This window comes from Nerophis lumbriciformis, linkage group LG16 (assembly GCF_033978685.3).
Source record: "Nerophis lumbriciformis linkage group LG16, RoL_Nlum_v2.1, whole genome shotgun sequence".
NCBI classification, from domain to species: domain Eukaryota; kingdom Metazoa; phylum Chordata; class Actinopteri; order Syngnathiformes; family Syngnathidae; genus Nerophis; species Nerophis lumbriciformis.
In genome coordinates this window covers 28486113-28513292 of record NC_084563.2, presented here as the reverse complement: position 1 = coordinate 28513292, position 27180 = coordinate 28486113, and the positions used below count along the sequence as shown (strand labels likewise).

Sequence of the window (27180 nt, the reverse complement as noted above, 5' to 3'; positions counted from 1 at the left end):
GCAGCTCATGACAAAATAATCTATAGTGTTTGATATGACATTCAGTATATAAATTCATATATACATGACTCAGTACTGATATCATTATTTATGAACGCGCAGAGCTGCACTGCATCATACTTTGTTTCCCTTCTTACTGTACCTTCCAGTGTTATGTAGTGCAGTAGTACACCACTACAATACACATATTCTTCAATAAATACTCTAGTACACCACAACCATACACATATTCTTCAATAAATACTCTAGTACACCACTACAATACACATATTCTTCAATAAATACTCTAGTACACCACTACAATACACATATTCTTCAATAAATACTCTAGTACACCACTACAATACACATATTATTCAATAAATACTCTATCAATCATAACTGAGTGTTTGTTGTAAAAGGAGAATATTTCATGTCGCTCTTGTAATACATCCCGTTGTTGTGTGAGGTGTACCTAATGCAATGGCCAGTGGTACCTAATGCTATGTCCAGTGGCTGGACTATTCATGATGAACTACTTGGGGGTTAGATTGTCTTCTTTGAATGGTAGAAACCTGCAAGTAGTACTCTGTATGCTGCTGTGCTACAGTAAATATTTGTATCATATTATATTCACTTCTGTTTGATGTCGGCCCTCCTGAGCTCTCCATTGATTTCATGTCTGACACTTACAGCGACAACATTGATTTGTATTTATAGGCCAGTAAACATGGAGAATATTGTTATTTTCTCCACACAATAATAATAATAATAATGTGCGTAAGGAGTCTTCTATCTGTACACATTACATGTAATATTATTTGTACATAATGCATGTCATATTATTTGTACATAATACATGTCATATTATTTGTACATAATACATGTCATATTATTTGTGGTACATAATACATGTAATATTATTTGTACACATTACATGTGATATTATTTGTACATAATACATGAATAATAATAATGTGTGTGAGGAAGTCATCTCAGCATGTTTCTAGAGGAAAAACTCTACATTCAAACTTCCTTTTTACTCACACTTGTCCTTCACCTCGCCTCACACACACACACACACACACACACACACACACACACACACACACACACACACACACACACACACGCACACACACACATATGTTGTGTACAGTACGAGTATTTTGCTCCCTACAGGAAGTGGTTGACAATAGTTCTTCCCTTCTGCTCCCACATTAGTCCATTTAACCCAGAATTGGGTCGACTGCACTCACAACTGCGTTAAGCTTCCTTCATGACAAGAAACCAGACGCCCTTAAGAAAGTTGTTTAAGTAAGTAATGTTTTAACAACGTCAGACCTCTCCATAGTTAAAGTTTTGATGTACTTGTAATGTTTTTTTTTTATGTTTTATGCTAATTGTGGAAAAATAAAAATCTTTCCTTATGATGGAAAAACACAAAATATGCATCATTTCCATAACCTAAGTGGAATATTTAAAACAAGGAAATGACAGCCTTTAATAGGTCAATAAATCATAATAATACTGTTATTGACGCCTTATTATTTTTGGAACAATTACATTTTTTCCAATAACCTCACACTATCACACTTGAGCTGAGAAACACACACACTTAGAAAAGCATTAAAAATAAGTCAAATATAAATATTTTTAAACTTTCAACGCTTTAAATGTTATGAACAGTTAAGACCTGTCCATAGTAATGAAGTTTTAATACATTTGTAATGTTTTATTTGTATTATTTATTATGCTTTTTTTGTAAAGATAACCTTTTTTATGATGGAAGAAACAAAAAATATTCACAATTTCCACAACTGAGTTGCAAAGTGGAATATTTAAGATAAGGTAATTACAGCCTTTAATAGGCCAATCATTCATAACAATAATCATTTTGATGCCTTATTATTTGTGGAACAATGACAATGTTTTCCATAAAACCTCACACTATTCCTCTTTAGCTGAGAAACACACACACTCAAAAAATTCTTCAAAGTAAGTCAAATATAGTTTTATTTTTATTTTACTTTCAACACTTTCAATTTTTTCAGCAGCTTAAAACGTATCCATACCTATAACATTTATATATATATATAATATTTGTTTATATTTGTAATGTTTTTGATGCTTTATGCTACTTTTCTAAAAAAACAAAACATCACCATTTTTTATTATGTGAAAAACAATATATATGTGTGTGTGTGTGTGTGTGTGTTTGTGTGTGTGTGTGTGTGTGTGTGTGTGTGTGTGTGTGTGTGTGTGTGTGTGTGTGTGTGTGTGTGTGTGTGTGTGTGCGTGTGTGTCGTCAGTCCTTGGTCACAGTATTGATACGGGGGATTCCAGTGGACTATTGCATGCTGGGAGTGGTCACATGTTCAGCGGTGAAGTGAAGTGAGTCATCAGTGATGCAACAACAGAGGAGATGTGAACGTGAACGATGAACAATGAGGTCACTGCTGGCCTCTTGGAAACATCATCATATACACACACACACACACACACACACACACACACACACACACACACACACACACACACACACACACACACACACACACACACACACACACACACACACACACACGTACACACGTACACGTTAATGTTGAATGATGTTTATATCATGACTACAATATTGACTTGAGAAAATCAATATGTTGTATTTGTGCCAGCAGTTTGTGAGTAAATATTACATTTCTCCTCTAGGAGTTAATAAGAAAGGTGGAAGAAGTGAATTTTAAATGTCAACTTCATAATTTAAGCAAGTCTTGGCCTATAAAAACAAAACAAAGGAAGAAACAAACATGATACCGTACCTGTACCTTGTCTTTATACCAGTATTTTGGTACCCGTGCCAGAATGTTTTTCCATACTTTTCTAAATAAAGGGGACCGCAAAAAAATTTCATTATTGTAACAAAAAACGTTAGTGTACATGAAACATATGTTTATTATTGTCATTTAGTCCTTAAATAAAATACTAGACAACTTGTCTTTTAGTAGTAAGTAAACAAACAAAGACTCCTAATTAGTCGTATGCAGTAACATATTGTGTCATTTATACACCTATTATTTTCTACACATTATGAGGGACAAACTGTAAACATTGATTATTCATCTACTTGTTCATTTACTGTTAATATCTGCTTATTTTCTGTTTTAACATGTTCTATCTACACTTCTGTTAAAATGTAATAATCACTTATTCTTCTCTTCTTTGATACTTGACATTAGTTTTGGATGATACCACACATTTAGGTATGGATGTGATACCAAGTAGTTACAGGATCATACATTGGTCATATTCAAAGTCCTCATGTGTCCAGGGACGTATTTACTGACTTTATAAACATCATATACGTTTTTTTTAAAGAATAAAGATTTTGTGATGATAAAAAATATCGATATAATCATAGTAGTATCGACTAGATATCTAGTTGACCAACATGGACTAGCATTAAAGTCCAATAACTAGTTCCTTCTAGTTGACCAACATGGACTAACATCAAAATCCAAGAACTTGTTCCTTGTAGTTGACCAACATTGACTAACATCAAAGTCCAAGAACTAGTTCCTTCTGTTTGACCAACATGGACTAACATCAAAGTCCAATAACTAGTTCCTTCTGTTTGACCGACATTGACTAACATCAAAGTCCAAGCACTAGTTCCTTCTGTTTGACCAACATTGACTAACATCAAAGTCCAAGAGCCAGATCGTTCTTTCTGACCAACATGGACTAACATCAAAGTCCAACAACTAGTTCCTTCTGTTTGACCAACATGGACTAACATCAAAGTCCAAGAGCCACATCGTTCTTTCTGACCAACATGGACTAACATCAAAGTCCAACAACTAGTTCCTTCTGTTTGACCAACATGGACTAACATCAAAGTCCAACAACTAATTATTTCTGTTTGACCAACATGGACTAACATCAAAGTCCAAGAACTAGTTCCTTCTGTTTGACCAACATTGACTAACATCAAAGTCCAAGTACTAGTTCCTTCTGGTTGACCAACATGGACTAACATCAAAGTCCAAGAGCCAGGTCGTTCTTTCTGACCAACATGGACTAACATCAAAGTCCAACAACTAGTTCCTTCTGTTTGACCAACATGGGCTAACATCAAAGTCCAAGAGCCAGATCGTTCTATCTGACCAACATTGACTAACATCAAAGTCCAACAACTAGTTTCTTCTGTTTGACCAACATGGACTAACATCAAAGTCCAAGAGCCAGATCGTTCTATCTGACCAACATGGACTAACATCAAAGTCCAAGAGCCAGATCGTTCTATCTGACCAACACGGACTAACATCAAAGTCTAAGAACTAGTTCCTTCTGTTTGACCAACATGGACTAACATCAAAGTCCAAGAGCCAGATTGTTCTATCTGACCAACATGGGACTAACATAAAAGTCTAAGAATTAGTTCCTTCTGTTTGACCGACATGGACCAACATCAAAGTCCAAGAGCCAGATTGTTCTATCTGACCAACACGGACTAACATCAAAGTCCAAGAGCCAGATCGTTCTATCTGACCAACATGGACTAACATCAAAGTCTAAGAATTAGTTCCTTCTGTTTGACCAACATGGACTAACATCAAAGTCCAAGAGCCAGATCGTTCTATCTGACCAACATAGACTAACATCAAAGTCCAATAACTAGTTCCTTCTAGTTGACCAACATGGACTAACATGAAAGTCCAAGAGCCAATTCTATTTTCAGGCAGTCCAGTAATGGAAGAAAACGTTCGACCTTCTGACTTGTTGTTTACCATTTGTGGAGCGCCTCTGTTGACCTTTGGTGCAGCAAATGGGCGAGAGTGGAGAATTGATGCCAGAGTGGAGAATTGAGGCGATGTATCATCCTCACGTTGGTTTGATTAAAGAAAAGTGACCTTTCAGACATATGGTGGAGAAACTCCACAAAAATGTTTTGTGTGTGCGGGAGGTGAAGGTGAGGCCGAGGTGGCGCTTATGGAAAAATAAATGGGTTTTCAAGTTGTAGATTACGGAGAACCTGCAAGCCCATCTGCCCAGGGATGGTTCTATGGAGGACATGATGTATCTACAGTGATGTATGGACTCTAACACGAGACAAGAGATGGTTCCATGGAGGACATGATGTATCTCCAGTGATGTATGGACTCTAACACGAGACAAGAGATGGTTCTATGGAGGACATGATGTATCTCCAGTGATGTATGGACTCTAACACGAGACAAGAGATGGTTCCATGGAGGACATGATGTATCTCCAGTGATGTATGGACTCTAACACGAGACAAGAGATGGTTCTATGGAGGACATGGTGTATCTCCAGTGATGTATGGACTCTAACACGAGACAAGAGATGGTTCTATGGAGGACATGGTGTATCTCCAGTGATGTATGGACTCTAACACGAGACAAGAGATGGTTCTATGGAGGACATGATGTATCTCCAGTGATGTATGGACTCTAACACGAGACAAGAGATGGTTCTATGGAGGACATGATGTATCTCCAGTGATGTATGGACTCTAACACGAGACAAGAGATGGTTCTATGGAGGACATGGTGTATCTCCAGTGATGTATGGACTCTAACACGAGACAAGAGATGGTTCTATGGAGGACATGATGTATCTCCAGTGATGTATGGACTCTAACACGAGACAAGAGATAGTTCTATGGAGGACATGATGTATCTCCAGTGATGTATGGACTCTAACACGAGACAAGAGATGGTTCTATGGAGGACATGGTGTATCTCCAGTGATGTATGGACTCTAACACGAGACAAGAGATGGTTCTATGGAGGACATGGTGTATCTCCAGTGATGTATGGACTCTAACACGAGACAAGAGATGGTTCTATGGAGGACATGATGTATCTCCAGTGATGTATGGACTCTAACACGAGACAAGAGATGGTTCTATGGAGGACATGATGTATCTCCAGTGATGTATGGACTCTAACACGAGACAAGAGATGGTTCTATGGAGGACATGGTGTATCTCCAGTGATGTATGGACTCTAACACGAGACAAGAGATGGTTCTATGGAGGACATGATGTATCTCCAGTGATGTATGGACTCTAACACGAGACAAGAGATGGTTCCATGGAGGACATGATGTATCTCCAGTGATGTATGGACTCTAACACGAGACAAGAGATGGTTCTATGGAGGACATGGTGTATCTCCAGTGATGTATGGACTCTAACACGAGACAAGAGATGGTTCTATGGAGGACATGATGTATCTCCAGTGATGTATGGACTCTAACACGAGACAAGAGATGGTTCTATGGAGGACATGGTGTATCTCCAGTGATGTATGGACTCTAACACGAGACAAGAGATGGTTCCATGGAGGACATGATGTGTCTCCAGTGATGTATGGACTCTAACACGAGACAAGAGATGGTTCTATGGAGGACATGATGTATCTCTAGTGATGTATGGACTCTAACACGAGACAAGAGATGGTTCTATGGATGACATGATGTATCTCCAGTGATGTATGGACTCTAACACGAGACAAGAGATGGTTCCATGGAGGACATGATGTATCTCTAGTGATGTATGGACTCTAACACGAGACAAGAGATGGTTCCATGGAGGACATGATGTATCTCCAGTGATGTATGGACTCTAACACGAGACAAGAGATGGTTCCATGGAGGACATGATGTATCTCCAGTGATGTATGGACTCTAACACGAGACAAGAGATGGTTCTATGGAGGACATGGTGTATCTCCAGTGATGTATGGACTCTAACACGGCGTCCAATTCTGCCTCCGCCTGCAGAAGGTCCACATTCTCTTCTGTTTTCCTGGAGTGAACAAAACAAAACAACTACTGCATGTTTCAATCTTCTCTTTTGGCTTCTTCACACCAATCCTGGTAAAGAATCTTAATTTGGACCTTGGTCCTCCTTCCTTTCACAATTTACATCCTTTCTTTCCACCTCTGTTCCTCCAGTGTTCCTCCATTGTGGATCAGTTCAGTGTGAATAATGACTTCTGTGTTGGGAGGGAGGCCAGACACCAATTAAGGAGGTGTGTGTGCGTGTGTGTGTGTGTGTGTGTGTGTGTGTGTGTGTGTGTGTGTGTGTGTGTGTGTGTGTGTGTGTGTGTGTGTGTGTGCGTGCGTGCGTGCGTGGGTGCGTGTGTGTGTGTGTGTGTGTGTGTCCTTCATCAAAGCACATTGACACAGGTCCTACATGCGTGTGCACAAACACAAACACAAACACGTCTATTGTTGGCGTTTGAGCAGCCGAGCATGAAGTTAATGTTCACAGCCTCCTAATACTCACAATTACTGCACAGTCCTGACCCAAGTCTCCTTGGAAGTCAGGGTGCTGACACTGGGGGGATATGTATCTATATAAGTATGTATGTATGTATGTATGTATGTATGTATGTATACGTATATGTATGTGTGTATGTATATATGTATGTATATATGTACAGTATATACTGTATGTATGTATATATGTATGTATGTATGTATGTATATATGTACATGTGTGAGTGCTAGCTCCCACTAAAGAGCTCTTTGTCTGGAAAATTCTGCGGTCTTTTTAGACAAAATATAATTTATTTACAAAATACTAAATTTTTTTTACAATATACTTAATTTTTTTAATATATACTCTTTTGTTTTACAGTACAGTCTTTTTTCTTTTTTACAATATACTCTATTTTTTACAATAAACTAATTTTTTTTACTATATACTCTATTTTTTTAAATAAAGTATTTGTTTTACATTATACTTTATTTTTTACAAGACACTATTTTTTACTCTGTACTCTTTTTTTTTACAATATACAAAATGTTCTGTTACAACAAACTCTTTCTTACAATATATTCTATATTTTTACAATACACAATTTTTTGGATACTCTATTTTTACAATATACTCTATTTTTTATAATACTCTTTTTTACAATATCCTTTTTTTTTTACAATATACTTTTTTTTTTTACAATATACTCTATTTATTACAATAAACTCAATTTCTTTACAATAGAGTGTTTTTTGTTACAATATACTACATTTTTTACAATAAACTATTTTTACAATATAGTCTATTTTTACAATATAGTCTATTTTTTACAATATAGTCTATTTTTTTACAATGTACTCTATTTGTTTTTAATATACTAAATTTTTTACAATATACTCTATTTTTGTTACAATATACTCTTTTTGTACAATACTTATTTTTTTACAATATACTTCTTTTTACAATATTAACTTTTTTTTACAACACACTATATTTTTACAATATACTCTTTTTGTTAGATCATACTCTTTTTTTTTAGAATATACTTTATTTTTTACAATAAACTATTTTTTTTTTTACAAAATACTCTGTTTTTCTTTAACAATATACTCTTTTTTTTTTCCTTTTCTTTTTCCCCATACTGATCATTATGTTCCTCAAAGTAACATAACACCAACGTGCAACAATCAGCAACATAAATGCTGATGAATACAGATTTGTTATGCTGCTCTGGATCCACCAGAGGGTGTGCCTGATGTTGTGACCGAGTGAATCTACATGTTTATAATGTTCTGACCGGGTGAATCTACATGTTTATAATGTTGTGACCGGGTGAATCTACATGTTCATAATGTTGTGACCGGGTGAATCTACATGTTTATAATGTTGTGAGCGGGTGAATCTACATGTTTATAATGTTGTGAGCGGGTGAATCTACATGTTTATAATGTTGTGACCGAGTGACTATGCATGTTTATAATGTTGTGACCGGGTGAATCTACATGTTTATATTGTTGTGACCGGGTGAATCTACATGTATATAAAGCTTATTTTCCACCGTGTCTGAAAGGGAGAAAACAGAAGCGGTGATGTTGTCTTCACGATTAATATTTCAACTGTACTTATTCAAAATGTACATTGAGATACTTGCGGAGAGAAGGGGTGTGGTTTCATTTGCAATCTTAACAAACTGTTTGACAAAAGCGGGTTAAAAAAGTGACTATTAGCAAAGTTTATACCACAGTATATCCAAAATATTAATATTAAAATATGATCTAGACCAGTGAGTCTCAAACTGTGGTATGCCTAGCACCATCTCCCTCTAGTGGTACTACATGTAATCACTTCATTCAATATTCAAACACAGTGTTACTGTTCAAACAGTGACCAAAAATATTACATAAACCTGCTAAATAAAACCTCTGCCTTTTTTTATGTGACACTTGTTAACTGTTAGCATGTTAATGTTAGCATGCTAGCATACTAACACTAACAGGCTAACTTTTTAGCAAATTTTACAGTTTTTGTTTTCTCTAATTACACAGCCACACACCTTGCAGTCATAAAACTTGGTATGAAACACATGCTAACTGCTAGCATGCTAACGTTGGCTTGCTAGCGTGCTAACGTTAGCATAACTTTTTGAGCTGAATTTGCGACCGTTTACTCCACAGTCATATAACTTGGTACGTACCACTTGTTAATGGTTAGCATGCAAACACTAGCATGCTAGCAAACTGATATTAGCATGCTACATTTTTTGGGATTATTTTTCATTTTTTTTCTCTACTTCCGCAGCCTTACAGACATATTTCTTGATATATAAGACGTGCTGACTGATAGCATGCCATCGTTAGCATTTTAATGTGCGCGTGCTAATTTTGTAGGCTAGCTCTGTAGCTCATTTTTGTACAGTAACACATAAAACTCACGGATTAAGGCACTCGGCACCATCTTAAAAGTACGGTGGCTTCCGTTTCTAGTAATTATTATTATTCTTTTGGTTTGTTTTGTTTCTGTTTTTATGCTGTTTTTCCGCTTTTGGCTTTGTTGGGATGTAAACAAAAACATTATTTTGACATTTATGGCAGACAATAGATGTATGATGTCATGGATAGGAATGTCTGATGCTGGATGTCAATAAAAACTAGAGAAAAAAGTGGACTGTGGTTAGTGGACAAGCTTGTTCTGGCCTGAGACAAAGACTCCGACCATTGTGGGTTTGATGCCCACGTTAAGGACTGGTCACACTGGTTATTAAACAATGTGAGGTGCTATTATTCTCCATGTGACAACCTCCCTCCATCCTTACCTTCTTCTCCTGCCTGTGTCTCCAGGACCTGGACGTGGGCTTCAAGTGAGATGTGAATCCCTGGCTCGGCTTTCACTTTGACCCAGCAAAGTGCGCTGCCACAGGTAAGAATGTGAAGGGATGGAAATCTCTAGACGAGACTGCAGCACACACCTGCACTCACACACCTGCAGCACACACCTGCAGCACACACTTGCACTCACACACCTGCAGCACACACGTGCACTCACACACCTGCAGCACACACCTGCAGCACACACACCTGCAGCACACACCTGCACTCACACACCTGCAGCACACACCTGCACTCACACACCTGCAGCACACACCTGCACTCACACACCTGCAATGGACACACAAATGTTGCACTGGAGAGTTATTTCCTTCTCAAACCACACAAAAAGCTGTTTTTTTTGTAGTTTTGCCAGGCAGAATGTCTTGAAAAAATGTCTTATATTCGTCGGCAAGCGATTTGTACATGCAAATCATGGCTTTTCTTCCTGGCACTCACGACAGGAAACACTGCACAGGGTGGGCGTGTTAGCAAAGCAAGGAGTTCTTGCACTCCTTCTATAACAGAAGTGTCACTGAGGGCCACGTGGCACTCATGTTTGGCCCCAGAGGGCCGCTTTTAACAGTCAATACTATTATTACAACATGTTTTATGCATTTTATTAGTAGGTTTTAAAAAAAGTAAAATGTATAAAAAATATGGTAAGTTGCAATAATTTCCCATCAAAATGTAGTGTATATTACTGTAAATGAAGTGTATATTACTGTAAATGAAGTGTATATTACTTTAAATGTAGTGTATATTACTGTGAATGTAGTGTATATTACTGTGAATGTAGTGTATATTACTGTACATGTAGTGTATATTACTGTACATGTAGTGTATGTTACTGTAAATGTAGTGTAAATTACTGTACATTTAGTGTATATTACTGTACATGTAGTGTATATTGCTGTGAATGTAGTCTATGTTACTGTACATGTAGTGTGTATTACTGTACATGTAGTGTATGTTACTGTAAATGTAGTGTATATTACTGTACATGTAGTGTATATTACTGTGAATGTAGTGTATATTACTGTAAAGGTAGTGTACATTACTGTACATGTAGTGTATATTACTGTAAATGTAGTGTATATTACTGTACATGTAGTGTATATTACTGTGAATGTAGTGCATGTTACTGTACATGTAGTGTATATTACTGTACATGTTGTGTATGTTACTGTACATGTAGTGTGCATTACTGTACATGTAGTGTATATTACTGTGAATGTAGTGTACATTACTGTGAATGTAATGTATATTACTGTACATGTAGTGTATATTACTGTAAATGTAGTGTATATTACTGTACATGTAGTGTATATTACTGTAAATGGAAACACAGTACTGGTGTTTTTATGGTAAATAAAAAGGCTTCTCAGTTGCCAGAATTTTACTGTAAAATTCACATTTGTTTTTTGTACTGTAAATAAAAAAACTGCAATTTTACAGTAAACGTTTGGCACCTGAGCTGACAGTTTTTTTTTTGTTTTTTTCTTTCACCACAAATCAACAAGTGTATATTTTTGTGTGTATTACTGTAAATGCCAAAACGGCACCAGTTTATTACAGTAAAAAAAAGTACAGTTTTTTTCATTGCGAGAAAAATGCTGTAAAAATCACAGTAAATGTCACAATTTGAGCATGAAACTATTGCTACTTTTACATTGCACAATTTGATGGATAACTTCATTATTATTAGTATTTATTTCTATTTAAAGAATGGTTTGATCATATATTTGTGCATAATTAGACAATATTGAAGTTAGCATCATTTGTGATTACATGGAGTACATATACAGTATATTGTTTTCTCCCAAAATAGAAAGAAAGTAGACATTTAGTAATAAAAGTTACACTACTTTATTGATACATATTATTAGTAAGAACATTTACACTACTTTATTGATACATATTATTTCCAGGCTCTCCAGGGCCAAATAAAATGAAGTGGAGGGCCACATCTGGCCCCCGGGCCTTGAGTTTGACACCAGTGTTGTTTATTGTTTATTATTCTAAGATAATGGCGATCAATGTACTGTTTTTCCTGATCTGTGTACTAGTATTGTGTGTCTGGGTGGAGGTCCTGCTTGGGAAATATTGTGGACCCTTTCAGAGATCACATTTAGTTGCCATGGAAACCTTCACATGTTGCACAATGAGATGTAAGCATGGCATCATGTGTACATTCCTGTATCTTTGTGTTGGTAAAATATATATCTGTATTAGCATTTCTTTAATACAGTAACAGTATTTCATGATTAACACTGTTAAGGACAAACCGTGGATCACAAAGGGAATATTGAAGTCCTGCAAAAAGAACAATTATCTTTACAGAAGACATTTAAAGCCCAGAAGCAAAGAAACTGAACACAAATATAAAACGTACAAAAATAAGTTAACACAAATAATAAAGCACAGCAAAATAACTTATTACTGTAACCTATTAGAACAACATAAAAATAGCATCTAGGGTACATGAAAAGTTTTAAATGGTATCATTAAAAAAACATGACAAATAAGGAACATCCAAGCTAATTTCATGGAAAATAATCCAACTCTAAATGACCCTGAGGAAATAACGGATTCTTTTAACACCTTCTTTGTGAATGTTGGACCTAATTTGGTAAATGAAATTGTACAACCTGAAAACTGTATCAAATTTAATGAACAAACCATTCAAAGCAACTTAGAATCCTTTTTTTATTTCCCCCGTTCATGAAAGTGAAATCCCAGAAATGGTAAATTGTCAGAAAAACAAGAAGTCAACAGACTTGGACTTTTCTCTCATCAAAGAAATTGTTGATTTTATAGCTGTTCCCTTCACTTATATATGTAATCATTCTTTTATAAAAGGTGTTTTCCCAAAGAAAATGAAAACGGCAAAAGTTATTCCCATCTTCCAAAGTGGAGATAAGCATCAGTTCACCAACTATAGGCCTATTTCTCTACTCTCACTAGTTTCAAAAGTCCTTGAAAAATTATTTGTGTCAAGATGAGACAGTTTTATTGATAAGCATCACTTGATAAGTGAACACCAATACGGTTTTTCTACCAAACAGGTCCACTTCCATGGCAGTGATGGAACTAGTTGAGGAGGTAATCACTGCACTTGATAAGAGGGAGTTTGTTGTTGGCCTTTTTATTGACCTGAGCAAGGCCTTTGACACCATCGATCACACATTACTTTGAAACAAAATGCAGAGGTATGGTTTTAGAGGTCTTGCTCATGATTGGTTGAAAAGTTATCTTGGTGGTAGAGAACAGTATGTGCATATGAACAATGTAGATTCAGTTAAAAAGATTATAACACATGGAGTGCCCCAAGGTTCTGTACTGGGACCAAAATTGTTTTTATTGTATATTAATGATATCTGCAAAATCTTTAAAAAAAACTCAATCGTATTCTCTTTGCTGATGATACAAGTCTGTACTGTTCTGGGCAAGACCTTGGCCAACTCTTAGAGACTGTAGAGAGTGAACTCCACATACTAAAGCAATGGTTTGATGCCAATAAACTGTCAATCAACCTAAATAAAACTAAATATATCATTTTTGGAAATAGGAAAAATAACATACAGTGTCATATAAGAATTGATGATATGGAGATAGAAAGGGTGTATTCAACAACATTTTTGGGAATCTATATAGATGATGAATTAAATTGGAAACTGTACATAAATATACTTAAGACAAAGATGGCAAAAAATATTGCTATGTTACATAAAATCAAAAACTCCGTAAATCAAAAGGCTCTTAACATGTTATATAATTCTTTCGTACTCCCTTATCTTAATGATTGTGTTGAAATCTGGGGTAACAATTACAAATCAAACATCAACTCTATATTTTTACTTCAGAAGAAAGCGATTAGAATTGTAAATTATGCAGATTATCATGACCATACCAATGCTCTGTTTATTACATTAAAAACATTAAAACTGCACCATCTTGTTGACCTCAACACTGCTATTGTGACGTACAAAGCTCATAACCACATGCTGCCTCGGTGTCTACAGGAGAGGTTTAAACCCAGAGAGAGTCCCTATGACCTCAGAGGTTCAGACCCAGAGAGAGTCCCTATGACCTCAGAGGTTCAGACCCAGAGAGAGTCCCTATGACCTCAGAGGTTCAAACCTAGGGAGAGTCCCTATGACCTCAGAGGTTTAGACCCAGAGAGAGTCCCTATTACCTCAGAGGTTTAGACCCAGAGAGAGTCCCTATATGACCTCAGAGGTTCAGACCCAGAGAGAATCCCTATGACCTCAGAGGTTCAAACCTAGGGAGAGTCCCTATGACCTCAGAGGTTCAGACCCAGAGAGAGTCCCTATCACCTCAGAGGTTCAGCTATCTTCCAGAAAGCAAACATAAGAAGGATCTTAAAAAGTAGATGTGTTTGTGTCAGGGTTAGGGTTCAACTGTGGAACAGCTTGGATGATTCCTTCAAATGTTCCACCTCCATTCACACATTTAAAAAACACTTTAAACCAATGTCTTGAAAAAATATATCACTCTTGAATCAACACAGTAGTTAATACTATGATCAATGTTAATTAAAATACTAAATATGGGATATAAGTAATAATGGAAGTATAATTGTTTGTATATAATTGGTGCAAAGGTTTAACTAACACGTGTACAAGAATATTTCACATGCCTTTACTGTGTATATAATTGAACTGTGTTTATGTTGTGTATAATGTGTATTTATGATATCTTGTACAAAGGACATTTCATCATTTTCGGAAGTTCATCTTGTACTTGACATTGTTTATAGGGTTAGTGTTCAACTTCAGCCTAAACTCTTTCGCTCTGCAACATTTTCATTTTCAATCTATGAACGTACAACTGTTTGTTTATTTTGTTGACCACTGACCAAAGAATAATAATAAACTAATTAATATTTATAAATGAAGATTCTTAATAAATGACAGTAGAACATCCATCCATCCATTTTCTACCGCTTATCCCTTTTTTGATTAGTAAATCATGGTGTAACCACCTGGAATGACAAATTATGTGTGTTGTTGGAGTTGTCCCACCTTTTTTTTTTTTTTACAATAAACTCTATTTTCTACATTATACTCTATTTTTTTTTTTTTTTTTTACAAAAAACTCAATTTGTTTTACTAAATACTCTATTGTTTTTGATAAACAAACTTTTTTTACATTATACTTTATTTTTTAGAAGATACTCTTTTTTTTTTCAATGTACTCTTTTTTTTTTTTACAATATACTCTATTTTTAGAATAAACTACAAATGTTTACAATATAGTCTATTTTTTTACAATATACTCTATTTTTTACAATGTACTCTTTTTTACAGTATACTCTATTTTTTACAATGTACTCTTTTTTTTACAATATACTCTATTTTTAGAATAAACTAAAAATGTTTACAATATACTAAATGTTTTGTTACAACATACTCTTTTTTTTTTTACAATATACTCTATATTTTTACAATGTACTCTATATTTATACAATACAACATTTTTTGGACAATATACTCTATTTTTTTTTACAATATACCCTATTTTTTACAATACTCTTTTTTTTTTTACAATATACTACATTTTTTACAATAATCTTTTTTTACATTATACTCTTTTAACAGTGCACTCTTGGTTTTTACAATATACTCTATTTTGTACAATAAACTCAATTTCTTTACAATATAATGTATTTTTTTTACAATATACTAAATTTTTTACAATAAACATTTTTTTTTAAATACAGTCTATTTTTGACAATATACTCTTTTTTTCACAATGTACTCTATTTTTACAATGACCTTTATTTTACAAAATACTAAGTTTTCTTTTACAATAAACTCTATTTTCATTACAATATAGTCTGTTTTTTACAATATAGTGTATTTTTTACAATGCACTCTATTTGTGTTTAATATACTCTTTTTTTTTTTTTACAACTTTTTGTGTGTCTGTAAACGCATCACTGGCTAAGTGGCTTATGTGCATGTGGAGGCGCAAGTGAGAAATTAGCGAGCGGGTGTTGTTGACAAAGTTGCTTTTGGTCTGCTTTGTACGGCAGAAAATGAGCAGTTTTGCTGGATAGAAAGTTTATTACCAAAGTTTTGGTCGTGTTTATAAAGAGTTGTGTTCAATAAAGTGATGATGGAAGTCATGTCCTCCTTATAGCGTCTCCACAGACGTTACAATAATTGAACAGTGATGACCAAAACGGTTTTCTTTGTTGTGTCGTCCGTTACATTGAAAAATTGTTATGCGCTTATTTTTTAATTCCATTTTGTGCGTGGTGTCGACTTGGAGGATGAATGAGCAGTGCATAATTGCACAGGCGCACACAACGGTTTTTGTTGAAGTCCTGCACTTTTTGAGGCTAAGATGACAAGGGACACTTCAAACATTGATAACAAATTCCCCCAAAAATGATTTGATTCAACGTTACAGCTTTTGCCGCAATTTCCAGAAAAAGCTGCTGTAAAATTTGAGTATTTTGGGCTGCAAAAATCAGGCGAAAACCTGGACTACCATATTTTTCGGACTATAGATCAGTACATAAGGCACGCACACCAATTTTTCCATATTTATACTAAGTGGCAGATATATATGTTGTGAAATGAGTTATTTACACAGAAATATTCTGTAAAATTTATTTACATACCTTAATTGTTTCCAAACAGTGTCTGTAACAGGGCAGTAAAACGGCCGATCAAACAAGACGTCAGTCATGGTCATGGACCCACTAGCTGCACAAGCTAGCTCTCCAATCAGCTAAACAGACTCAATAACTCCACGCTGACGTTTTGGTGAATTTACTGAGGAATTTGTGAAAGTGAAACAATACAAAAAGAATGTAAGTTAATAATACTAACACAAACTCTTGTAAATGTGTTAGCATATTAGCTAATGCTAACGATGCTAGCTTGATTACATTACGATAGCAGGTACAAATATGCATGAAAACACTCCCACAGACATCGCACATGGGACACTTTAGTAAGTAGGAATTGTTTTAGTTATATTGTAAAACTTACAAACGTTGCTTGGAGTAATGAATGAAGAATCCATGCGAGTAGAAACGATATGGACGGCTCAAACAATTCAAAAATAATACTTACACAGACACATGTAAAGAGGTGTTGGCATATTAGCTAATGCTAACAACACTAGCTTGATTACATTAAGATAGCATGTACAAATATGCATGAAAACACTCCTTCAGACATCACACATGGGACATTTTAGTAAGTAAGAATAGTTTTAGTTATATTTTAAAACTTACACACGTTGCTTGGAGTGATGAATGAAGAATCCATTCAAGTAGTAACGTTATGGACAGAGCGGCACTTATACGTCTGCCTGAAAGCACTAAATTCAAAGTGAGCGAACTCGTCCAAAAGATGGCGCCTTTTAAATGAATGTGCTTGTTTTTTTTGTTTTTTTTAACTATTTGCATTACCTCCATCAATAAAGAAAACATAAAAATATAAATTAGCCGCACCGTTTTATAAGCTGCAGGGTTCAAAGCGTAGGACAAAGTGATGGCTGTACAGTAATTAGCATGCATGCATAACAATGTGATTGTTGTGTGGTCATGTAGAGATGATGAGTCACATGATCAGCACAGGCCTGAGGAACATAGGCACGCACCTGCGCTACTCTGTGCAGGATGAGTCCTCTTTTTTTTAAAGACCTGAATTTGACCCATTCTTCTCTCTGGGGATCTCTGGCTTGCATCTGTGCCACAAAGTTCCCTAATTGGCACCAAAAATGTCTTCTCTCACACTGCTCATGCAATCACATGTGACAAAATAGCATGCAATGTGCTGCACACTCACACGCAATACTATATACACACATATATATATATATATATATATATATATATATATATATATATATATATATATATATATATATATATATATGTATGTATATATATATATATATATATATATATATATATATATATATATATATATATATATATATATATATATATATATATATATATATAAGAATAAAGGTGGTGTTGAATGAGATGAGTGTACAGAAGGTAAAGCACATGGAGCTCAGCCAGGTAATAAAAGTTGATTAGTGATTAACTCCTGAAGTCCTGATTATTGCTGACAGATGTTTGAGATGCAGATGTTGAAGGCACCATCTTCCTGAAGGCCATATTTGGAATAGGATTAATAGGAGTGACATCGGGACACATGTAAACATATCGAGTGGGGCCCGGGGCCGCCGTTAAAGCATGCAGAAACTACTTCCATGCATCACTCATATTACCCATGTGGCCTGAAGGCATCGCGGGACCTTCAAGTGCACGCAGACTTTCATCCGCCCGTGGAGCCACTCAGCGCCTCAACGTACTTAAAGAGTGTTTACAAGCTGAGCAGGACTTGTAAAATCTCACCTTTACCACTCTGCTTCATTACAAATACTTTCTTCTGCACTCCTGATGAATTACACCTTCCACTTATTGACCACGCAGATACAGTTCTTTGTGTGACCACATACCTTCATATTGATATATTGACCACTTATTGACCAGGGAGTGGATACAGTTCTTTGTCTGACCACATACCTTCAAATTGATATATTGACCACTTATTGACCAGGGAGTGAATACAGTTCTTTGTCTGACCACATACCTTCATATTGATATATTGACCACTTATTGACCAGGGAGTGGATACAGTTCTTTGTGTGACCACATACCTTCAAATTGATATATTGACCACTTATTGACCAGGGAGTGGATACAGTTCTTTGTGTGACCACATACCTTCATATTGATATATTGACCACTTATTGACCAGGGAGTGGATACAGTTCTTTGTGTGACCACATACCTTCAAATTGATATATTGACCACTTATTGACCAGGGAGTGAATACAGTTCTTTGTCTGACCACATACCTTCATATTGATATATTGACCACTTATTGACCAGGGAGTGGATACAGTTCTTTGTCTGACCACATACCTTCATATTGATATATTGACCACTTATTGACCAGGGAGTGGATACAGTTCTTTGTGTGACCACATACCTTCAAATTGATATATTGACCACTTATTGACCAGGGAGTGGATACAGTTCTTTGTGTGACCACATACCTTCATATTGATATATTGACCACTTATTGACCAGGGAGTGGATACAGTTCTTTGTGTGACCACATACCTTCATATTGATATATTGACCATTTATTGACCAGGGAGTAGATACAGTTCTTTGTGTGACCACATACCTTCATATTGATATATTGACCACTTATTGACCAGGGAGTGAATACAGTTCTTTGTGTGACCACATACCTTCATATTGATATATTGACCATTTATTGACTAGGGAGTGGATACAGTTCTTTGTCCGACCACATACCTTCATATTGATATATTGACCACTTATTGACCAGGGAGTGAATACAGTTCTTTGTGTGACCACATACCTTCATATTGATATATTGACTACTTATTGACCAGGGAGTGGATACAGTTCTTTGTGTGACCACATACAGACTTCATGTTGACATATTTGTCTCTTCTTCATGCGTACTTTACGTGTACTGTACGTGTGTGCCTGTACTGTAACATGGTTGCTTCCCACTAATATTATAGCGTCTCTCGACATTGCAAGGAAAAAAGGGGCTTCACTACACATCTTAAAGTAAACTCTGTCTGTATAGCAATTAAGCTAACCCAGTGGTTTTCAATGATTTTCTCTTATATAACATACTGTACATATTTTTATCCATGTCAACCCTGAATGGAAATACTATTGAGAAGCTGATAATTGTTCATTTATCCACAAAAACTACCGCATAAGTTGCATCCGAATAGATGAATAAAATGAGATGACAACAGCAAAAATCCCCCCAAATATGCATGTTTATGATGTGAACATAAAATGTTCTATAATTCACTTTTCAGATCTTGCATACAAAAGAATTGTTGGTGTAAATTCGTAAAATTTGCTTACTAAAAAACAGTTTGATTAAAAAATAAATGACATTGACCGATTAATCGAACAATCCAGCGATTAATCGATATATATACTGTATATATATATATATATATATATATATATATATATATATATATATATATATATATATATATATATATTTTGGTGCAGACCTAAGTGTTAGCGCTATGCAAATGTGACATTTTTATTCTCCTGCTAATCACGTTTGTGTAAGAGTAAACAGGTGGTTAACAGTAAAGTAAACAGTAGAGTAAACTGGTGGTTAGTAGTAAAGTAAACAGTAGTGTAAACAGGTGGTTAACAGTAAAGTAAACAGTAGAGTAAACTGGTGGTTAGTAGTAAAGTAAACAGTAGTGTAAACAGGTGGTTAGCAGTAAAGTAAACAGTAGAGTAAACAGGTGGTTAGCAGTAAAGTAAAGAGTAGAGTAAACAGGTGGTTAGCAGTAAAGTAAAGAGTAGAGTAAACAGGTGGTTAGCAGTAAAGTAAAGAGTAGAGTAAACAGGTGGTTAGCAGTAAAGCTACATGGCAGTACACAAAAGAGTACATTGCTAGTAGGACTTAGTAAAGTACTTTTAAACCGTCTAAATACATTTACAATGCAGTCGTAGTACCTCTAATACTACACTTGTTGTCCTTGTAAACACACCCTGTATTCTACTCTAGTAAGAGTAAAGTTACTTCACAGTAATACGACTCAAGTACAACTAATAAGTAGTCATTCAAATCATGACTTGAGTAAGATGAAGTGTTTGGGGAAAACTCAAGTCAAGTTTGAGTAACTTTTGATTTATTGAGAAACTGTTTTATGCTACTGGCTGTAAAAACATGCAATGTTATGGTTGTGGTTATGGTTATAGTTATGGTTATGCTGATGGTTATAGTTATGGTAATGCTGATGGTTATAGTTATGGTTATAGTTATGGTTATAGTTATGGTTATGTAATGGTTATAGTTATGTTATGGTAGGCTGACCATACGTCCTCTTTTCATCGGACATGTCCTCTTTTGTGAGGGTGTCCGGGTGGGGTTTCTTAAATGCCTCTAATGTCCGTCATTTTGAGTTAGGGTTGTGTGTATTTTCAATGTACGTCCAGGGTTAAGAAGGGGTTAAAAACAAAACAAACTGTGGAGGCGTGACACAGCAACATTGGTGAGGGAGGGGCAGAGACAGAGACAGAGACAGAGACAGAGAGCCAGAGAGCTAGTGAGTGGAGAGACAGACATGAAAACAAGAAACGTAAATGCAACTTCACGGATGATTTGCGGAAAAAGTATTCGTGTTTTGGTCCTGGCCGTGACATGTGGGAAGCAGAATGCACTGTGTGCAAATAAAAGGGTCAACGATTTACAAGCCCATAACCACACTACAAAGCACAAAACAAACAGCTGTGCAGAGCGAGAGCTCGTCTGCTGTTTTTTGTTTCAATTTAATGAACTTGTTTTGAGGCATTATTTATGTTTACATTATATACAAGAGGTTATTTAGAATATTTCTACTGCTGCACTTTTTTTCCAAAACTGTGAATGTTACAGAATATAAGTGTGACTTCTTTTGTTGTATTGTCAAGCAGTGTTGGCGTTAACACACTTTTTGTGTCTTTTTAACGCATTGAAATCAGAAAGGACGCAGATTATTTTTTTATTTTTTACCATTTGTTTTAAAGGCCTACGGCACTACTATTAAATACTATTAAAATAAACAAAAACATAACAAAAGTGAAATAAAAAAGCTTAAAGGTTAAATGTAATTGAGAAAAAGTTGCAATGTTGACTAATAAAACAAAGCTCTTTTTTTTCTTTCAAACTGTCATTGCTCAAAACATAATATTGAATCAAAATCAATGTTATTATGAATTATTGACTATCCAAGGTTCCCATTACTTCACATCAAATATTACACTAAGAAATATATTTTTGCTGGAAGATTTTGCATATTTTGTGTGTTTGCCATAAAAAACATAGTTTTGTTTGACAAAAAAGGGCGGAAAACAAACAAACAAAAAAACAACATAAAAAAAGTAAAACATTTAGAAATGAGGAATAGATGTGAAGTTGATGTAGACTCCAGAGATTGAAATATAACATGTATGTATGCCCTGGCACACCATTATCATCATTTCATCACCCAAGCAGAACACTTTTTACACTTTTATACTGAAATAAATACACCTACAACTTATTCAATACAAACTTATAAAAAACTATCAGCAGCGGTAAAGTTTAGATCCATGAAGGAAAGAAGAAAGTGAATGAATGTTTATAACTGAATACATTTACATATCTATACACATTGGTTTTCTTTTTTATTAATGAATGAAGTAACGTTTATGACAACCTTTTTCCAAAACACAATATAGAATGTGAGATATAACAGGATAATGTAGAACACAATATAGAATGTGAGATATAACAGAATAATGTAGAACACAATATAGAATGTGAGATATAACAGAATAATGTAGAACACAATATAGAATGTGAGATACAACAGAATAATGTAGAACACAATATAGAATGTGAGATATAACAGGATAATGTAGAACACAATATAGAAGGTGAGATATAACAGGATAATGTAGAACACAATATAGAATGTGAGATATAACAAGATAATGCAGAACACAATATAGAATGTGAGATATAACAGGATAATGTAGAACACAATATAGAATGTGAGATATAACAGGATAGTGTAGAACACAATATAGAATGTGAGATATAACAAGATAATGCAGAACACAATATAGAATGTGAGATATAACAGGATAGTGTAGAACACAATATAGAATGTGAGATATAACAGGATAATGTAGAACACAATATAGAATGTGAGATATAACAGGATAGTGTAGAACACAATATAGAATGTGAGATATAACAGGATAATGTAGAACACAATATAGAATGTGAGATATAACAGGATAATGTAGAACACAATATAGAATGTGAGATATAACAGGATAATGTAGAACACAATATAGAATGTGAGATATAACAGGATAATGTAGAACACAATATAGAATGTGAGATATAACAGGATAATGCATACATTTGTCATTTGTTTTCAAAATGCTTACAAAAAAATGGGACCCCAAAAATGTACTGTGGGACCCAAATTGTATGACTTGATGGGTCCCTGGGACCCCATTTAGAAAATTCCTAGCACCAACACTGATGTCAACAGAGGAGAAAAATGCTTTATTGAAATAAATATATTATTTATAAAGCAAGTTGGAGTATCATTGGCACATGTTCACCTTGGCACGCATATATGTGTCCTCTTTTTCACTTTTCACTATGTGGTCAGCATAAGTTATGGTGATGGTTATAGTTATAGTTATAGTTATAGTTATAGTGGTGGTGGTAAGCAAGCTACTTAAAAAATGTAGCCGATGATTAACTTTTGATTTATTGAGTAAGTGTTTTATGGGCAGCACGGTGGTAGAGGGGTTAGTGTGTCTGCCTCACAATAGCCCACGCCTATCATGTTATTCATGTTGTCTACCTTCAGTAAACAACAACATATGTTGACAAACAACAGTGATGTGTGTGGAGTTAGTGAACAGTTGCTAATGTTTATGCGCAGTAAAGACACTTTTTAATGTATGTTCCCACATGTGTCTTAGATGGAGAGAGTCGTTTAGTTGTATGTTGTTTTATCTTGTTTTATGTTGTTTTATGTCAACTCACCTTAATGTGTGTTCTTACATTTGTATTCCACACCTTAGATGTAGAGAGTAATTTAGTTGTATGTTGTTTTATGTCGTTGTATGTTGTTTTATGTTGTTTAATGGTGTTTTATGTTGTTTTATGTCAACTCACCTTAATGTGTGTTCTTACATTTGTGTCTTAGATGAAGAGAGTAATTTAGTTGTATGTTGTTTTATGTTGTTTTATGTTGTTTAATGGTGTTTTATGTTGTTTTATGTCAACTCACCTTAATGTGTGTTCCTACATTTGTGTCTTAGATGAGGAGACTCATTTAGTTGTATGTTGTTTTATGTTGTTTTATGTTGTTTTGTGTCAACTCACCTTAATGTGTGTTCTTACATGTGTGTCTTAGATGAAGAGACTCATTTAGTTGTATGTTGTTTTATGTTGTTTTGTGTCAACTCACCTTAATGCGTGTTCTTACATTTGTATTCCACACCTTAGATGTAGAGAGTACTTTAGTTGTATGTTGTTTTATGTTGTTTAATGGTGTTTTATGTTGTTTTATGCCAACTCACCTTAATATGTGTTCTTACATTTGTATTCCACACCTTAGATGTAGAGAGTAATTTAGTTTTATGTTGTTTTATGTTGTTTTATGTTGTTTTATGTTGTTTTATGTCAAATCACCTTAATGTGTGTTCTTACATTTGTGTTTAAGATGAAGAGAGTAATTTAGTTTTATGTTGTTTTATGTTGTTTTATGTTGTTTAATGGTGTTTTATGTTGTTTTATGTTGTTTTATGTTGTTTAATGGTGTTTTATGTTGTTTTATGTTTTATGTTGTTTAATGGTGTTTTATGTTGTTTTATGTCAACTCACCTTAATGTGTGTTCCTACATTTGTGTCTTAGATGAAGAGACTAATTTAGTTGTATGTTGTTTTATGTTGTTTTGTGTCAACTCACCTTAATGTGTGTTCTTACATTTGTATTCCACACCTTAGATGTAGAGAGTAATTTAGTTGTATGTTGTTTTATGTTGTTTTATGTTGGTTTATGTTGGTTTATGTTTGTCATGTCTGTATTATCATGTTTTGTTTTAAGTCATGTTTTGTTTAGTTTCCGTCTTTTCACTCCCTTGTCTGGTCACCATAGCAACCATTAGTTTTCACCTGTCACGTCACGCACCTGTTTCACGTCTTGAGTCACGCACCTGTTTTCGTTAATCATGTCTGTAGTATTTAAGTTCAGTGTTTTTCAGTTTGTTTTTCTGACGACCTCGCACCCCATACCGCACCACATTTATGCTCTGTCCATTCCTCTATGATCCTGCTTCATGTCCCTTGTCACAGTAAGTTTTGGTTCCATGTTTATAGTCCTTTTGTTTTTTCATAGTTTATTCTCCGCCACTGTGCGCGCTTTCATTTATTCCTTTTTTTGATAAATAGAAATAAATCATGTACCTCCATTCCCGTCTCGCCCGTGCCAACTTTCCGTTGCATCCCGGAAAAGCACACACCCAGGACCAAGTATTGCCAGTAGGTCGTCAGCAGACCCGCTTTTCCACACCTGAGTTGGACATGTTCGACGAGGCTTCTTGGGCGGTCCTGTGCGCGATGGAGGAGGAAACGCGGCGCTACTCCTCCATGGAGTATAGAGACTTCATTTGGTCCCAGGACGACACAGCGTCACCTCAGTCACGGAAGCGCCGCTCCCGACGAAGGACGTCAGGTAGAACTTCCGTGAGCCTCAGGACACGCCGCTCCCACATGCCCCTCCCCCTCCGGGCGGAAGCAAGCAGCAGCCAGCCCGTCTTCGCCCGGATGACGTCAAAGACCAGGATTTTTTTTTTCTGAATTCTTTTCCTTTTGATTCCCCGCTCCCCAGGACTCAAGCCACACCCAAGACACAAAACAATTTTTTTTCACCCACTCAATCCCAGGCACAAGAAAGACAATTTGGACAATTTAATGGGGAAGTTTCTGCCCTCCTCCGCCCACCCCTACAGAGAGTTCCAGACCGCAGGGAGCGCGTCTGGTATCCGCCCCTTGAGGGGGGGGGCTAGGGCTTGGAATTGTTCAGGTGGGGTGGATCAGCATCACCTTGTCAAGCCACAGCCTCCCTCACGGCCGCCACCACCAGTCTTCCGACCTGTCAAGCCACAGCCTCCAGCACGACCGCCCTTACCAGTCTTTTACCATGCCAAGCCGCAACCCCCAGCAAGACCACCTCCACCTGCACTACCAGCTCCACGACGCCAAGCTCCGGTACCAGCTCCACGACGCCAAGCTCCGGTACCAGCTCCACGACGCCAAGCTCCGGTACCAGCTCCACGACGCCAAGCTCCGGTACCAGCTCCAAGACGTCAAGCTCCGGTACCAGCTCCACGACGTCAAGCTCCGGTACCAGCTCCACGACGTCAAGCTCCGGTACCAGCTCCACGACGTCAAGCTCCGACGTCAAGCTCCGGTACCAGCTCCACGACGTCAAGCTCCGGTACCAGCTCCACGACGCCAAGCTCCGGTACCAGCTCCACGACGCCAAGCTCCGGTACCAGCTCCACAACGCCAAGCTCCGGTACCAGCTCCACGACGCCAAGCTCCGGTACCAGCTCCACGACGCCAAGCTCCGGTACCAGCTCCACGACGCCAAGCTCCGGTACCAGCTCCACGACGCCAAGCTCCGGTACCAGCTCAACAAGTCCAAGACCAAGACCCGCTAAGCCAAGACCAAGACCCGCTAAGCCAAGACCAAGACCAAGATACGCCATGCCAAGACCAAGACTCGCCATGCCAAGACCAAGACTCGCCATGCCAAGACCAAGACTCGCCATGCCAAGACCACGACTCGCCATGCCAAGACCACGACTCGCCATGCCAAGACCAAGACTCGCCATGCCAAGACCAAGACTCGCCATGCCAAGACCAAGACTCGCCATGCCAAGACCAAGACTCGCCATGCCAAGACCAAGACTCGCCATGCCAAGACCAAGACTCGCCATGCCAAGACCAAGACCCGCCATGCCAAGACCAAGACCCGCCATGCCAAGACCAAGACCCGCCATGCCAAGACCAAGACCCGCCATGCCAAGACCATGACCCGCCATGCCAAGACCTAGACCAAGACCCGCCATGCCAAGACCAAGACCCGCCATGCCAAGACCAAGACCCGCCATGCCAAGACCAAGACCAAGACCCGCCATGCCAAGACCAAGACCAAGACCCACCATGCCAAGACCTAGACCAAGACCAAAACCCGCCATGCCAAGACCTAGACCAAGACCAAGACCCGCCATGCCAAGACCAAGACCCGCCATGCCAAGACCAAGACCCGCCATGCCAAGACCAAGACCCACGCCGAGCTTCGCCGCCTGACGCGCCACGCCGAGCTTCGCCGCCTGACGCG

At 36.7% G+C, this 27180-nt stretch overlaps 1 protein-coding gene across 1 annotated transcript in view; it reads left to right on the top strand.

Moving 5' to 3' along the window:
* The window catches only part of adgrl3.1 (adhesion G protein-coupled receptor L3.1), a 320601-nt gene that overhangs the window by 26207 nt on the left and 267214 nt on the right, over positions 1-27180 (top strand). The window contains exon 2 of the mRNA XM_072914913.1: positions 10105-10183. The gene's annotated coding sequence lies outside the window, so the exon portion shown is untranslated. The remainder of the gene's footprint in view (positions 1-10104; positions 10184-27180) is intronic.